The sequence below is a fragment of the Pongo pygmaeus genome, chromosome 17, assembly GCF_028885625.2.
Source record: "Pongo pygmaeus isolate AG05252 chromosome 17, NHGRI_mPonPyg2-v2.0_pri, whole genome shotgun sequence".
Lineage (NCBI taxonomy): Eukaryota > Metazoa > Chordata > Mammalia > Primates > Hominidae > Pongo > Pongo pygmaeus.
The window spans coordinates 35555029-35570691 of NC_072390.2; the positions used below are offsets into that span (position 1 = coordinate 35555029).

General features: G+C 39.1%; 1 pseudogene; it reads right to left on the minus strand.

Annotated features, from left to right (window-relative positions):
- LOC129018763 (nuclease EXOG, mitochondrial-like) overlaps positions 1-12320 on the minus strand; it is a 92526-nt pseudogene extending 80206 nt beyond the window's left edge.
- Positions 12321-15663: the final 3343 nt, after the last annotated feature.

Below are 15663 nucleotides of genomic sequence, written 5' to 3' on the forward strand. Positions count from 1 at the left end.
TATTTTTTTCTTCAGCTCTTTTTTTGTTCCATTCTCTTTCCCTTCTCATTCTGGGACTGAAATTATACTTATGTTAGACAATGATATGGTCAGGCTTTGTGTCCCCACCCAAATCTCATTCTGAATTATAATCCCCGTAATCCCCACATGTCCAGGGAGAGACCAGGTAGAGATAATTGGATCATGGGGGTGGTTTCCTCCATGCTGTTCTTCTGATACTGAGTTCTCACAAGTCTGATGGTTTTATAAGTGTTTGGCAGTTCATCCTGCATCATTCTCTCTCCTGCCGCCTTGTGAAGAAGGTCCCTGCCTCCCCTTCACCTTCCACCATGATTGGAAGTTTCCTGAGACCCCCTAGCCATGCAGAACTGTGAGTCAATTACACGTCTTTCCTTTATACATTACCCAGTTTCAGGAAGTTCTGTAGAGCAGTGTGAAAATAGACTAATACAGATCATTTAAAATATCCCACACATCACTGAGGCTCTGCTCATTATTGTTCATCTTTTCTCCCCTTCATTTTCAAAATACGTAATTTCTAATGGTCCTTCTCCAAGTTCATGGACTATAGTGGTCATGAGAATGACCAAGCCTGTAGCTACGGGAAGCATAATTGACTGAGGGTCTGAGCTGCCACACTGAAATTCATCACTATGTTTGTGCTGAGGACGCATTTCCTACAGGCTGCACCCACTCAAACACTGAGTATGGCATATGTTTAAGGACTCTTCTAAGGGCTGACTTTGGCTCAAGTACTCCCCAGTGGCCTTGCTGAATTTTCCCTGGATTTCAAGACAGCCTAGGAAGCTTCCACCTCACCTTCCTTCCCTCTCCCCTTCACTCCAGGACAGACTTGGAGGTTCTCACAGCCTTCCCCAGTTCCCTTCCCCCACATTTTCTATAACAATAATTTCCCTGAATAAAAGCCTTTCATGTTTAATCCAGTCTTAGTGTTTGCTCTGAAGGGACACCTGAATAAAATAAGTTAAATCGTGGGTGGATTGACAAAACACGCAGTGAGGTGAGGCTCTGGGTTTGACTCACCCACTACCTGGCAGGCACACAGGATGCTATTCTGTTGACAAGTGGAGAAAAGAGAGCCCCTGGAAAAAGACAGCAGCTCTATTGTGGAATATTTCACTGGTGGTGAACTGAGAAACTGTATCAGTGCAGAGCGATATTGTAAAAAGTAAGTTAACAGAGACTTTTGAGGCCAGGCACAGTGGGTCATGCCTGTAATCCCAGCACTTTGGGAGGCCAAGGCAGGTGAATCGCTTGAGGCCATGAGTTCAAGACCAGGCTGGCCAATATGGTGAAACCCCGTCTCTACTAAAAATACAAAAATTAGCCGGGCATGGTGGTGCACATCTGCAATCTCAGCTACTCGGGAGGCTGAGGCAGAAGAATCACTTGAACCCAAAAAGCGGAGCTTTCAGTGAGCTAAGATAGGGCCACTTCACTCCAGCTTGGGTGACAGAGTAAGTGAGACTCCATCTCAAACACACAAACAAAAAAACAGAGACTTTTGAAAAATATGGGGAAACAATACCTATAAAGTCAGTGGAGTTGGCTGGTTATTGCTAAATCGCATTGATGTTCTGCGGAATGATAATGAGAGATTGAAGACTATTAGCAAAAATTTAGGGACAAGCCACAGATCTTCAGTGAGAGCTTACAAAGAAGCCTTTATTTCTACAGGGGAATGGTAGGCCCAGCTGAGTGGCAGGCTAAAGACCTAATTTTTAGAGTTGTAGAGCTCCGAAGACATTTGAATGCTCAACCTAGGCAGGATTGTTATGTGAAGGACAGAGGACTGGTGGACAAATCTGTGATCCAGTCAGATGGGATGAAGAGGAGGGATAGGATGAGTTCCAACTGTGGCCCCCGAGAGCAACTATGGTAACAGGGGCTATTGTCTATCACACTAACTTCTCTCTTCTGAGTTTCCCCTCAGGAAGAAAGGCCGGAAGGAGCTATAAAGGAGTTGCTCCTCGTACTTATGTAGAAACATGACTTTGTGGAGCAGAAGTGGTCAGTGGTAGCAGCCACAAGAATATACCTCTCAGATCTCCAGCTTCAGGGACTATAATTGCTCACAGGCCATAGCTACTGTGCTCTGAAATCTATCGCTGCATTTGCATCTGGAGTATGCTTGACGTGAATGACGGTGGCAGGGAGCTAAGGGAAGCCTGCTCCTGGGAGACACTGGAGTCCTCTGCTGGCTGGCTTTGACTCAAGGACTCTCTGTTGTCTTTCCAAACCTCTCTTCTTCACTTGGGGTCAGACTTGCATTACAATTTGATGGTTGTCCCAGTCTTCTCCAGCTCTCTCTCCATTTTCTCTCACAAGTGTTTCCACTAATAAAATCCTTGCAGTTTTGATATGAAAAATGCTCAACATCACTAATTATCAGGGAGAGGCAAATTAAAACCACAATGAGACACCACCTTACTCCTGCAAGAATGGCCATAATTAAAAATTAAAAAAAAATAAATGTTGGCATGGATGTGGTGAAAAGGGAACACTTTTACACTGCTGGTGGGAATATAAACTAGCACAACCATCATGGAAAACAGTATGGAGATTCCTTAAAGAACTAAAAGTAGATCTACCATTTGATCTGGACTGGGTGCAGCGGCTCACACCTGTAATCCCGGCACTTTGGGAGGCCGAGGCAGGTAGATCACTTGAGATCAGGAGTTCAAGACCAGCCTGGCCAACATGGTGAAACCCCGTCTCTACTAAAAATACAAAAATTAGCCAGGTGTGGTTGTGGGCACCTGTAGTTTCAGCTACTTGGGAGGCTGAGGTAGGAGAATTGCTGGAACCCAGAGGGCAGAGGTTGCAGTGAGCCGAGATCATGCCACTGCGCCTCAGCCTGGATGACAGAGCAAGACTCTGTCGCAAAAAAAAAAAAAAAAAAAAAGAATTACCATTTGATCCAGCAATCCCACTACTGGGTACCTACCCAGAAGAAAAGAAGTCATTATATGAAAAAGACACTTGCAGATGCATGTTCATAGCAGCACAATTAGCAATTGCAAAAATACGGAACCAGCCTAAGTGTCCATCAACCAACAAGTGGATAAAACATGGTATATATACACTGTGAAGTACTACTCAGCCATAAAAAGGAATAAAATAATGACATTTGCAGCAACCTGGATGGAGTTGGAGACCATTGTTTGGAGACCATTATTCTAAGTGAAGTAACTCAGGAACGGAAAAACAAATATTATATGTTCTCACTTATAAGTAGGAGCTAAACTATGAGGACACAAATGCATAAGAATTATATAATGGACTTTGGAGACTTGGTAGGAAGGGAGGGAGAGGGTGAGGGATAAAAGACTGTACATTGGTACAGTGGATGTGCTTGGGTGACAGGTGCACCAAAATCTCAGGAATTACCACTATAGAACTTATCCATGTAACAAGAAAACCACCTGTTCCCCAAAAACTATTGCAATAAAAAGAAATCCTTGCATGTTTGATTCCTTCTTGGTGTCTACTTCTCAGAAAACTCAGATTAACACACTGACCCTTTCTTCTGCTATCCCCAATCACTATTAAGCCCAGCCAGTGAATGTTTTTATTTCAGAAATTGTACTTTTCAGTTATTGAATATGCGTTTGGCTCTTTTTTTATAGTTGCCATTTCTCTGTTGACATTTCCTATATATTATTCAATAATTATTGTGGTACTTTTCATCAGTACTCTAGGGGAGGAAAAATAGCCCAATTTATTATCTAGACAAGCAAACTTTTTATCTAAAATACAACTGGAAAAGAGCAAAGATGTCAAATGTCCTCAACTTTAAGAACTTCCAGATTTAAATTTGTTCTTTAATTCTGAGGAAATACTATTAAATATAATAAGCACATCTCATCTTAATTGACTAGGAATTTATGTCACAATGTTTTAGAAAGGATGCCATCTTTTCTGGGATAAAAAAATTGTCAAGTTATTGTACTAAAATTATATAAGATGTCAGTTAACATTAGGGGAAGCTGGATGAAGGATATGAGCAACTCTCTGAACTATTTTGCAACTTTAGCTCCTATCCTTTGCTGAAATGGTCCTGATTAATATAGTTCATAAACAGAAAATGTATTCATTGAATATTTGTATAGATAGACCTCAACAGAGAACTTCTGAAACACTGATCCTCATCGGTGAATTAAAATTTGAGATTAAAGAAATTATCTCCTTTCTTTCTAATATATTCTGAACATATCCAAATTCAAATCATTCTTTTAAACTAAGCATTAGTAATGTCTTTTCTATCCATGCTCTTATTTTATACTATATATATTTCCTGGGTGATCTTGTTTACATTGTTTCAGCAACCACCTCTGTGCTGATGAAAGTAAATTTATATCTTCCACTTAACCTTCTCCTCAAAGCTTCAAGAACCAGATATTCAATTGCCTGTTAGCATCAACACATCACTATTTCCCATGCAGCTCAAGGTTAACTTGTCAACATGAAATTAATCATCTTTCCCACTAACTTTACCCTTTTAAATAGAATTTTAAAATGTTAATTGATAAAAATATAATCTATCTGAACTCTAAAAGATGACATCCAACCATCAAACCTAATTATTTTTTTTCTTCCAATTATTTGAGTCATCCTTTTTTCCTGCTTACTACTACCATCATCTACTATAATTACATCATAATTTTAGTCTCAATTCCCACCCTAATACATCCCCCACATGCTGCCAGGGTTGTATCTGAATTGCAAGGCTGTTTCTCTGTTTTCTATCTTTATTTATTTTTTTTAGAGACAGGGTCTTGCTCTGTCACCCAAGCTGAAGTGCAATGACATGACCATAGCTTACTGCAGCCTCCAGCTTCTGGGCTCAAGCCATCCTCCTGCCTCAGCCTCCCGACTAGCTAGTACTACAGGGGTGGGCCACCATGAAAGGCTGTCTCTTGAGTGGCTTCCCATTGCATAGAAAATACAAACTCTCTTTGATCTCAGCTTTGCTCCCGTCTCTAGCCTTCCTTCCAGGCACTCACTTTCCCCTGCTTTATCTCAAGCAGTTAAACTTGCCCACAATATCATGTTGTTCTTTGATTTCCCAGCTTGACTCATGTCTTAGACATCAGTGCTCTTCCTGCCCTTGTCACCTGTGACTGTTCCTCCTTTATCAGCTCAGGAGGTAGCTACTTCATGACGCAACTCCTTAATTTCTAAATTCAGATCTGGTGCCCCTCTCTGAGCTCTCAAGAATCATGTCCCTATTTTCAATTGCTGTGGCTATCACAGTGGTCTTTTTCCTTTGTCTCCCTCTCATTTGTTTTTCTGCTGTAATTGAGAAAATAGTACTCCAAGTTACAGATACTCCTAATGAACACTAGATGGCACTCTTATCTTTTGTTTGAGCAAATGAGTTGCTATTCTACCTCTAAACTCAGTTTTTAAAATTGTCGTTTTCCTGGTTAAATCTCAGAGTTAAAAATAAAAGCATTTCTGTCCTGAAGTTGTTTGTTTGTTGTTTGTTTTAATGAAACCAAGTCTTTATATGTATGCAGGTTCAACAAGGAATGACTCAATCCCAAAACAAATACTACTCCATTAAATAAATTGGCTTAGCCCTGCCATCCCAGTTAGTACTGCTATTGAAACAAATATATTGATTTTCAAAAGCATGTAAGTAGTTGTGTTTTGGGGGGTAAAATAATGGAACTTGGAGAGAGGGCTGAAAAATTTGTGTTTTAAAGGTTTTTCTAATCTTCATAAAAGATAAACTAACCCTTTGCAATGCAAATGAGTAGTAAATATTTTATGATCTATTATGATTATCTGTAGAGCTTTCAAAGTGTTAAATAGTTTAAAAGAGGTCTGAGGATTACACCAAAGCAATACTATATCAAGGAAAAAAATTTAGAACATGTTTTCAAAAGCAAAGGTTTGACAGTGCTTTAATTATTTTAATTTTTTTAAATGTTTCTTATACACAGAAGACTCATATCATGTTACCTTTTATCTTCCTTCTCAAATCTAACACTCTCCCAGTTTACCAGCTCTGTAAATGGCTCCACTCCCATTCAATTATTCTAGCCTCAAACTTTGTGGTATTCCTAATTTTTCCCTTCCCTTCATAATCTATAACCAAATCATTAGCAAATAAATCTACTGGTTCTTCCTTCAAAATATATCTCTAGGTTGGGTGCAGTGGCTCACGCTTGTAATCCTAGCACTTTGGGAGGCCGAGGAAGGCAGATCACGAGGTCAGGAGTTTGAGACCAGTCTGACCAACATGGTGAAACCCCATCTCTAATAAAAATACAAAAATTAGCTGGGCGTGGTGGTGGGTGCCTGTAATCTCAGCTACTCGGGAAGCTGAGGCAGGAGAATTGCTTGAACTCAGGAGGCGGAAGTTGCAGTGAGCCAAGATCGCGCCACTGCACTCCAGCCTGGGCGACAGAGCGAGACTCTGTCTCAAAAAAAAAAAAAATATATATATATATATATACACACACACATGATATATGTAAGTATATATACACATTATATATATGATATATATAAGTATATATACACATTATATATATGATATATATAAGTATATATACACATTATATATGATATATATAAGTATATATACACATTATATATGATATATAAGTATATATACACATTATATATGATATATATAAGTATATATACACATTATATATGATATATATAAGTATATATACACATTATATATGATATATATAAGTATATATACACATTATATATGATATATATAAGTATATATACACATTATATATGATATATATGTATATATACACTTATATATGATATATATAAGTATATATACTTATATATGATATATAGTATATATATACTTATATATATGATATATAAGTATATATATCATATATATGATATATATGTATATATACACATTATATATGATATATATGTATATATACATTATATATGATATATATAAGTATATCTATACATTATATATGATATATATAAGTATATATGATATATATAAGTATATATACTTATATATGATATATATGTATATATACTTATATATGATATATATGTATATATACTTATATATGTAAGTATATATATACATTATATATGATATATATAATGTATATATACACATTATATATATATGATATATATAAGTATATATATATACACATTATATATATATATGATATATATAAGTATATATATATTTATATAATCTGTCCACTACTCTTATCTCCACTGGCACCACCCTGGTCCAAGCCACTGCCTCTCTCCTACCACAAGAATTTTCTTAATGGTCTCTTTGCCCAAGCTGCCCAAGCCACTATAAGCCCTCAGCTCTGGGAAAGAGGACAACTCCATTCTAAATCTATTTTACATAGAACCCTTAACGAACAACTTCAGGTAAAAACTCCTCAAATTTGAACTAATCTAAGAAAGTTCATATAGTAAAAAGAACCATGAAACTGTTTAAGCAACGAATTGTAGGAACATTCGCTAGCCATCACAATCCTATGCTTCCAGAAAAGAGAATTCGATATTGCTTTCTATTACAGCAGATATTACCAACAATGTTCTTTTCCTATTGGATTCTAAATAATCAGAACTTCCCAAAAGGAGTTATTTATATTAGTGAAAGAACAGTGAATCTTGAAAGTATTTCTCCTGTGGCAATAATGCTTTTTGTTATATAGTGAATGCAGCTTCCTCAAATAATTGAAAATTTCATCTTCTTATTAAACAGTCTAGCCTCTTTGCAATCATTTTATTGGAGAACATTTGTTGGACAAGCCTACCCTTCCCGGGTGATTTACACGGATTAAGTTAGAAATGGAGCAACATCTTATTCCTTTCATTAAAGAGGGGTAATTTCTCCCATAAAATTTATTGGTATGGTATAGGGAAGCTCAATCTATTAAATTTTCTTGGAAATTTGTTTTTAGCTCCATTCAGCAGATCAATCTCCAGCCAGCCTGAGCCTAGACAATATGTTTCTTTTGTCATCTGATCTAACAGAGAAACTGAGAATCACATTTTAAGGGACTGGAATGAAGTGTTCCTATCATCTGCTTCTTTTTTATTTTTTTTTTTATCTCTCAGTGTCTTCTGAATCCAGTTATTTTTCACCATGTATTTTGATTCAATTTATTCCTCCATCCTCAGTTTACCACAGGGAAGGAACATTATAAACACATATAACTATTTGAAAATAATATTTAGGCACCCCTTTTAAGGCACAGAAGTTATTGCTTCTAAATTCAAGTTAATTTGTTTTCTAATATAGTTTGTGTAAAACTATTAAAAATTTTTTCATTTCTGATTCCAAAAATATTTTTTTCAAGATTGAACAGAAGAGATAGGGAACAACTGTGCAGATTATGGTAGCCAACATTATAAATAGGAGTCATGCCTTAGATATTGCTTCCTTAATATATTGTTAATAACATTGGTTACCATTTATTGAATATATTCTATGTGTCAGTGGCTGAGCTGAGCACTTTCTGTGCTTTCCCATTTAACTTATTTAGTCTTCACATCAACCCTATCAAGTAGGTGTTGCTCTCTTGTTTTATAGCTGGGGAAACTGAGGTCGGTGATGTTAAGAAACTACCCAAACCCACACAACCAGTATGTGACACTGCAGGGCTCAAGCCCCAGTTCTTTCTGGACTCAATCTATGTTTGTTTATTTGTTTTTAACCAAACTACAATTCCTTTGATGCTCGCTCTTCCCTGCAAATGTTCTCAAGTGGATACTCACAAGAATAACTTACAAGCTTCAAGTGTTTGGGAGATTTTGAATCCTTGATATTTTCTATCATGTTCAATGAACTAGTCTAAAATGCACTCAAACATGGAGACTCATCTGAGCCAAGTGGACAATTTTAGAAAGCACTTGCTGGATTGTCTTTAAAATTGCATCCTCAGACTTATAAAACATTTCTCAAAATTAACCGGAGAAATCAGGTACTGCTTTTAGTAATAATAATGATAAAAAAAAAGTCCAAACTACTATCTATATACAGTATACGTAAAAGTCCATACAATTGTATATAGAGGTTATCTATATCTATTATCTATGTTTTGTGGCCATGATGGTTGATATAAAAGCCACAATCTTGCATGGCATTTGATTTTGTTGTGAAGTAGATAAGAGTCCTGTAGATTTCTAAGAGCCTAAAAAACCCTCAAGTGCTACTAGTCCTCTGCTCACATTACCAGGGAAAATGATGAAAGTTTAGGCTGATGGATGTGCCTTAGAAGCAGCACCCTGGGACACCAACATAGACTGAGTGCTAAAGGAGAGATGACTATAAGCGAAATAAGTGGAGCATCTGTTAAGACCCAGAGAGGTGCTGCACTGATTTATGATCAGGCTAGTCATAGACTGTAACTATTATTATTATTATTATTATTATCATTTTGAGACGGAGTCTCACTGTGTTGCGAGGCTGGAGTGCAAGTGGCGCCATCTTGGCTCACTGCAACCTACGCCTCCCGGGTTCAAGCAATTCTCCTGCCACAGCCTCCCGTGTAGTTGGGACTACAGGTGCGCGTCACCACGCCCGGCTAATTTTTTGTATTTTTTTTAGTAGAGACGGGGTTTCACCATGTTGGCCAGAATGGTCTCAATCTCTTGACCTCATGATCCGCCCACCTCGGCCTCCTAAAGTGCTGGGATTACAGGCGTGAGCCACTGCGCCTGGCCATCTTTTTTTTTTTTTAAAGAAACATAAACATAAATTTAACTAGCAATAGTTAATTCATTATTTTATATATAGGACTTTCCTCGTAATTTCTATTATTCTCTAGGAGACTTGCTTTAATTATTTAAGAAATGTTGGATATTAGATGAAAATATCACTGAAGACAGAAAATATTATCTATTTAAAGTATGGCCAGAATATAGGCATTTATAACTAATTTTTCATACCTATTTTACCCCAGGGGAAAATGTTAAAATTAAATTTAGGTTTGATCACTAGATAAATCTTTTCTTCCTCACACTATATTTTGATCCTGAAATAAGTTGTGATATTCAGTTATAACAGAGAAAAAAATACATGGAAAATATGCCACACAAATTAAAGGAAAATTATTTTTGTTCTGATTATAAATTTAGAATTTTACATTATACATTCTAAAGGCAAGATCTAAAGAACTTCTAATAAGTATTTGGGACTTCTATTGAGAGCAAATTAAAAACACCTAATGCATCGAAGAAAGAAGAAAAAAACATAAAACTTAGAAGTTAGAGAATTTTAGAGGGGAAAATGTATAGGCTTAAAAATAATAGCTGGAATATTTTTAAAGCTGTTACATGAGGATTTAGATTTCCCTTCCTCCCTGACCAAGCATGGGAGTGCTATTGAGGGAAGTAACACCTATTTAAAGGATGTTAAGAAAGTAAAATTTTGTTTTGCTTCACACCAATAAGCTAACATTGTAGCATGAAGTTGGTCAGGTAACACGTTTTGTAATTACAGTGGCAGATGCTGGTCATTATAGAGTCCCAAGAAAGTTCCAGGCTCTGGGCTTAAAATCCTGGCTTTTCTTTGATATGGAGGGCTAGAGATTCCTCCACCCCTTCCCAACACCTTCACCTCACCACTCCTCTGCAAAAATTCAGGTTCAGCAAAAACTCATCAAACATCTTTCAACCTCATATTTCTTTATTTGTAGCCTGTTTACCTTCTTTCATAATATTAGTTTTCTTAACAAATTTTCTCTTTTAGCCTTCTGTTTTTCAATACTTTTAGCCAAAATCTAATGGTATAGTAGTTATAGAATATGTCTTTTGTTTTTTAAAAAATGTCATTTTTCATGCATATTGTAATAGCTCTGTCATCACACCCTGTTGAACTTTATATAGCTCAGTCTCAATCACCATTCTTAAACCTTATTTACACAGCACTTAGGTAATTGTTAAAAGTGTTTTTACTTCTTTTTCTTATGTCTTTATATATTGCCTTCTCAATGTATGTGGTCTTTATTGATTAAAATTTGTTGTTGTCACTACTGTTTCATTTGCAGTCTCAGCCCACATTTAAGTAATTTTCACAAATGGCAGCCAGCAAGCGATCTGAACAAGACAAGATACACCAGAGTAACACTTTTTTTTTCCTTTGAGACGGAGTCTTGCTCTGTTGCCTAGGCTGGAGTGCAATGGTGCTATCTCAGCTCACTGCAACCTCTGCCTCCCAGATTCAAGTGATTCTCCTGCCTCAGCCTCCCAAGTAGCTGGGATTACAGGCACCCACCACCACGCCCAGCTAATTTTTGTATTTTTAGTAGAGACAGGGTTTCACCAGGTTGGTTGGGCTGGTCTCGAACTCCTGACCTCAGGTGATCCATCCACCTCAGCCTCCCAAAGTGCTGGGATTACAGGCGTGAGCCACCGCACCCAGCCAATGCTTTTTAAAAAAAGAAACAAGGAAAACAAGCCTAAGTACTTAAAACTACCCAAAGAGGCTTTGATTTGACCACTCCACACACATTCAACAAATCAGCCGAACTGAATTTGAGAATGAATCATCCTTTGAATCTGATCCCAGCCTCATAGCCCATTGTGCTGCATACCTGTCCAGAGCTCAGGTATTCTGGAAACAGCAACAACATAGCAACCAAGGTAAGGTATTGATTGGCTGGTTTTTAGGGATCCATATGCTGCTAGGACATTCGGTGATCACTTACAAAGATAGGTATGGTTACCATGATCTCTCCTTTTCTAGAAATTAAAGATTGTTTATTTTTTATTTATTTATTTATTTTTTTTTTTTGAGACGGATTCTGGCTCTGTCGCTCAGGCTGAGTGCAGTGGTGCAATCTCGGCTCACTGCAACCTCCGCCTCCCAGGTTCAAGCTATTCTCCTGCCTCAGAGTAGCTGGGATAACAGGCATGTGCCACCACGCCCGGGTAATTTTTGTATTTTTAGTAGAGACGGGGTTTTGCTGTGTTAGCCAGGCTGGTCTCACACTTCAGATGATCCGCCCGCCTCGGCCTCCCAAATTGCTGGGATTACAGGTGTGAGCCACCGTGCCCAGCCCAAAGATGGTTTATAAAATTCTGATACTTAAAGAATCACTTCATGATTTCTGAATGGACATATATCCTGATGAGTGTATCCTAGAGTCATTTTTCCACTCATTCCACAGCTGTGTCCTGGGATACAGGCACACATGATACAGATGTGAGGAAGACACAACAATCCCTGATTTCACAAAAGCATTCGTGGCTGACCCTCACCCCTTGACATCCACAAGGGACCCCTCTACCTCTTTGCTCAGGAATCTAGCCAGACCCATCTTGGTTTATGCTTGCAAATGTACTGTCAAGTTTTTTGTTTGTTTGTTTGTTTTGAGACAGAGTCTTGCTCTGTCACCCGGGCTGGAGTGCAGTGGCGCTATCTCAGCTCACTGTAAGCTCCGCCTCCCAGGTTCATGCCATTCTCCTGCCTCAGCCTCCCGAGTAGCTGGGACTACAGGCACCTGCCACCACACCCAGCTAATTTTTTGTATTTTTAGTAGAGATGGGGTTTCACCGTGTTAGCCAGGATGGTCTCGATCTCCTGACCTTTTGATCCCGCCTTGGCCTCCCAAAGTGCTAGGATTACAGGCGTGAGCCACCGCGCCCAGCCTAAGCCATTCAATTTGTTTCTAATCCTGCTTCCAAAGTATTAGATGGTTCATCCTTTCTTTCAAATAACTTACCTGAAGAATTAATATTAATAATAATGGGCTGGGGGCAGTGGCTCACGCCTGTAATCCCAGCACTTTGGGAGGCCGAGGAGGATGGATCACGAGATCAGGAGATCGAGACCATTCTGGCTAGCACGGTGAAACCCTGCCTCTATTAAAAATACAAAAAATTAGCCAGGCATGGTGGCACGCACCTGTAGTCCTAGCTACTTGGGAGGCTGAAGCAGGAGAATCCCTTGAACCCTGGAGGCAGAGGTTGCAGTGAGCCGAGATTGCACTACTGCATTCCAGCCTGGGTGAAAGAGTGAGACTCTGTCTCAAAATAAATAAATAAATAAATAAAATCATATATATATATAATATGTTGATAATTAGTACTTGGCTTTACTCCAGGTATTGTGCTAAATATTTCACATGCATGGTCTCATTTAATCCTTGAAACAACCTATATACAGTTGTTATGCTCATTTTACACATAGAGAAAACTGAGGCTTGGAGAAAGTGCAAAATTTTGCCAAAGTTATACCTAGTAAGTGGTGGGAAAATTGATTTGGAGTACTCTGACTTCAAAGTTCCAATTTTTCCCCTTCTTTTCCTATCCCCCCCATTCTCCTCTTTAGTTTAATTAATTTATTTATTACATTGTTATTATTTGGAGACTAGGTTTTACTCCCATTGGCCAGGCTGGAGTGCAGTGGATGGATGTCAGCTTACTACAACCTGTGCTTCCTGGGCTCAAGCGATTCCCTGGCCTCAGCCTCCCAAGTAGCTGGGACCACAGTTGCACACCACCACACACAGCTAATTTTTATTTTTTGAGATGGAGTTTCGCTCTTGTTGCCCAAACTTGAGTGCAATGGCACAATCTCTGCTCACCGCAACCTCGACCTCCCGGGTTCAAGCCATTCTCCCGCCTCAGCCTCCCAAGTAGCTGGGATTGCAATCATGTGCCACCACGCCCAGCTAATTTTGTATTATTATTAGAGATGGGGTTTCTCCATGTTGGTCAGGCCGGTCTCGAACTCTCGACCTCAGGTGATCCGCCCGCCTCGGCTTCCCAAGGTGCTGGGATTACAGGCGTAAGCCACTGCGCCCAGCCCACACACAGCTGATTTTTGTATGTTTTGTAGAGAGGAGATCTCGCTATGTTGCCCAGGCTGGTCTCCAACTCCTGAGCTCAAACGATCTGCCCAAGTTGGCCTCCCAGTGTGCTGGGATTACAGGGGTGAGTCACTGCACCCAGCCTAAAGCTAAATTACTGTTTATTTTTATGACTATGGTCATTATGACTTATTACCAAACTTGTTTTCTATTTTGAATGCGCCAAAGGGTGAATGTCTTCATTCCTGAAGTTCATCAGTGTCTAACGGCACAGGAAACAGGGACAAAATGCTTAATTTAGTTAAGACGCTTAATACCACATGAATCAGTCCTTTTCAAATCTGTGTCAATCAATAACTGAGGAAGATTAATCTGGCAATATTACTATTCTTATAAATTTTTGTTTTAGAGACAGGATCTCACTCTCACTAAGTTGCTCAGGCTGGCCTGGAACAGTTGGCCTCAACAATCCTCCTGCATCAGGCTCCCAAAGCGCTGGGATTACAGCCATAAGCCCCGGTGCCAGCTGTCTGGCAATATTATTTTATTGTTGGTTATGATTGACCTGACTAACAATGCTTACATAAGGAGAATAAAAAGATAACTCTCCACTTTTTTAGATGCCACATCGTGCCCATACATGTTTTTACCATCGTGCTTCAAAATTAAATAGAATCCTCAAGAAAGTATATCTTATTTAAGTATTTGAAAGAGATTCTATAATATTCTAAATGGTATGTGAGATAGAAAATGTATGGCGGACATCCACTGTTTTTGTCTGCCCAGGATAATTTCCTCCTCTTCCGAGGACAATGCCCTGATTGCTATTCTTGGCCTGCGCCTACAGGAGACTGGCCTCATGCCCCTAGTTCAAAGCTTGATCATGTGACCCAGGCCGAATTAACCAGAAGTGCTGTAATTGGTTCAGGGGTGAGCATGTGCTCCTATCCAGGCCAATGAGAGTCAACCTTGGGTCTTTCTCCAGAACCACGGCGAACTATATGTGGTCTTTCTCCTGGGTTTACTAAACTGTTCAGAATTAAGTTGAGTTGCTACTGACTAGCTTTGCTGATACTTGGGAAGACTCTGCCTGATCTCATTTTCTCAGAGGAAAGCAGAGATGGAAAAACACTGCTTTAAAGGGCAAGTAAGAATCTGAATAAGGGTAAAGGTTAAGGGAGGGAATTCCAGGTTGGAAAGGCCAGAAAGCAAAACAGTGAGGTGCAAATGTGCGTGGTGAGGGTAGGGGGTAATAAAGAGACAGCCAGGATGGAGTGGAGGTGTGGTGTTAGACGTCATTGAAGGTAAAGATGCACAGGTGAATGGGACCGGGTCTTGGAGGCCTTGAATGTCAAGAAGAAAATTTGTAGCTTTGTGGGGGCAGGCATTAAGGAATCACTATATAAATTTGAGTGGGTGGTTAAATATTAAACAGGAACATTAATCTGACAGTGTTGTGAATGATACGTAGAATGGGAATATGGAAAAAACTGAAGTCAATGTGACCGGCTGAATGTAATTGATTTTGCTAATTTATTTAAAATTACACTGTAATCAGTGTAGTGACTGAATGTAATTGATTTTGCTAATTTATTTAAAAATAGTTTGGCTTGCTGGACGTGGTGGCGTATGCCTGTAATCCCAGCACTTTGGGAGGCTGAGGCGTGTGGATAACTTGAGGTCAGGAGTTCGAGACCAGCCTGGCCAACATGGTGAAACCCCGTCTCTACAAAAAATACAGAAATTAGCCCAGCGTGGTGGTGGGCGCCTGTAATCCCAGCTACCTAGGAGGCTGAGGTAGGAGAATCGCTTGAACTCAGGGAGGCGGAGGTTGCAGTGAGCCGAGATC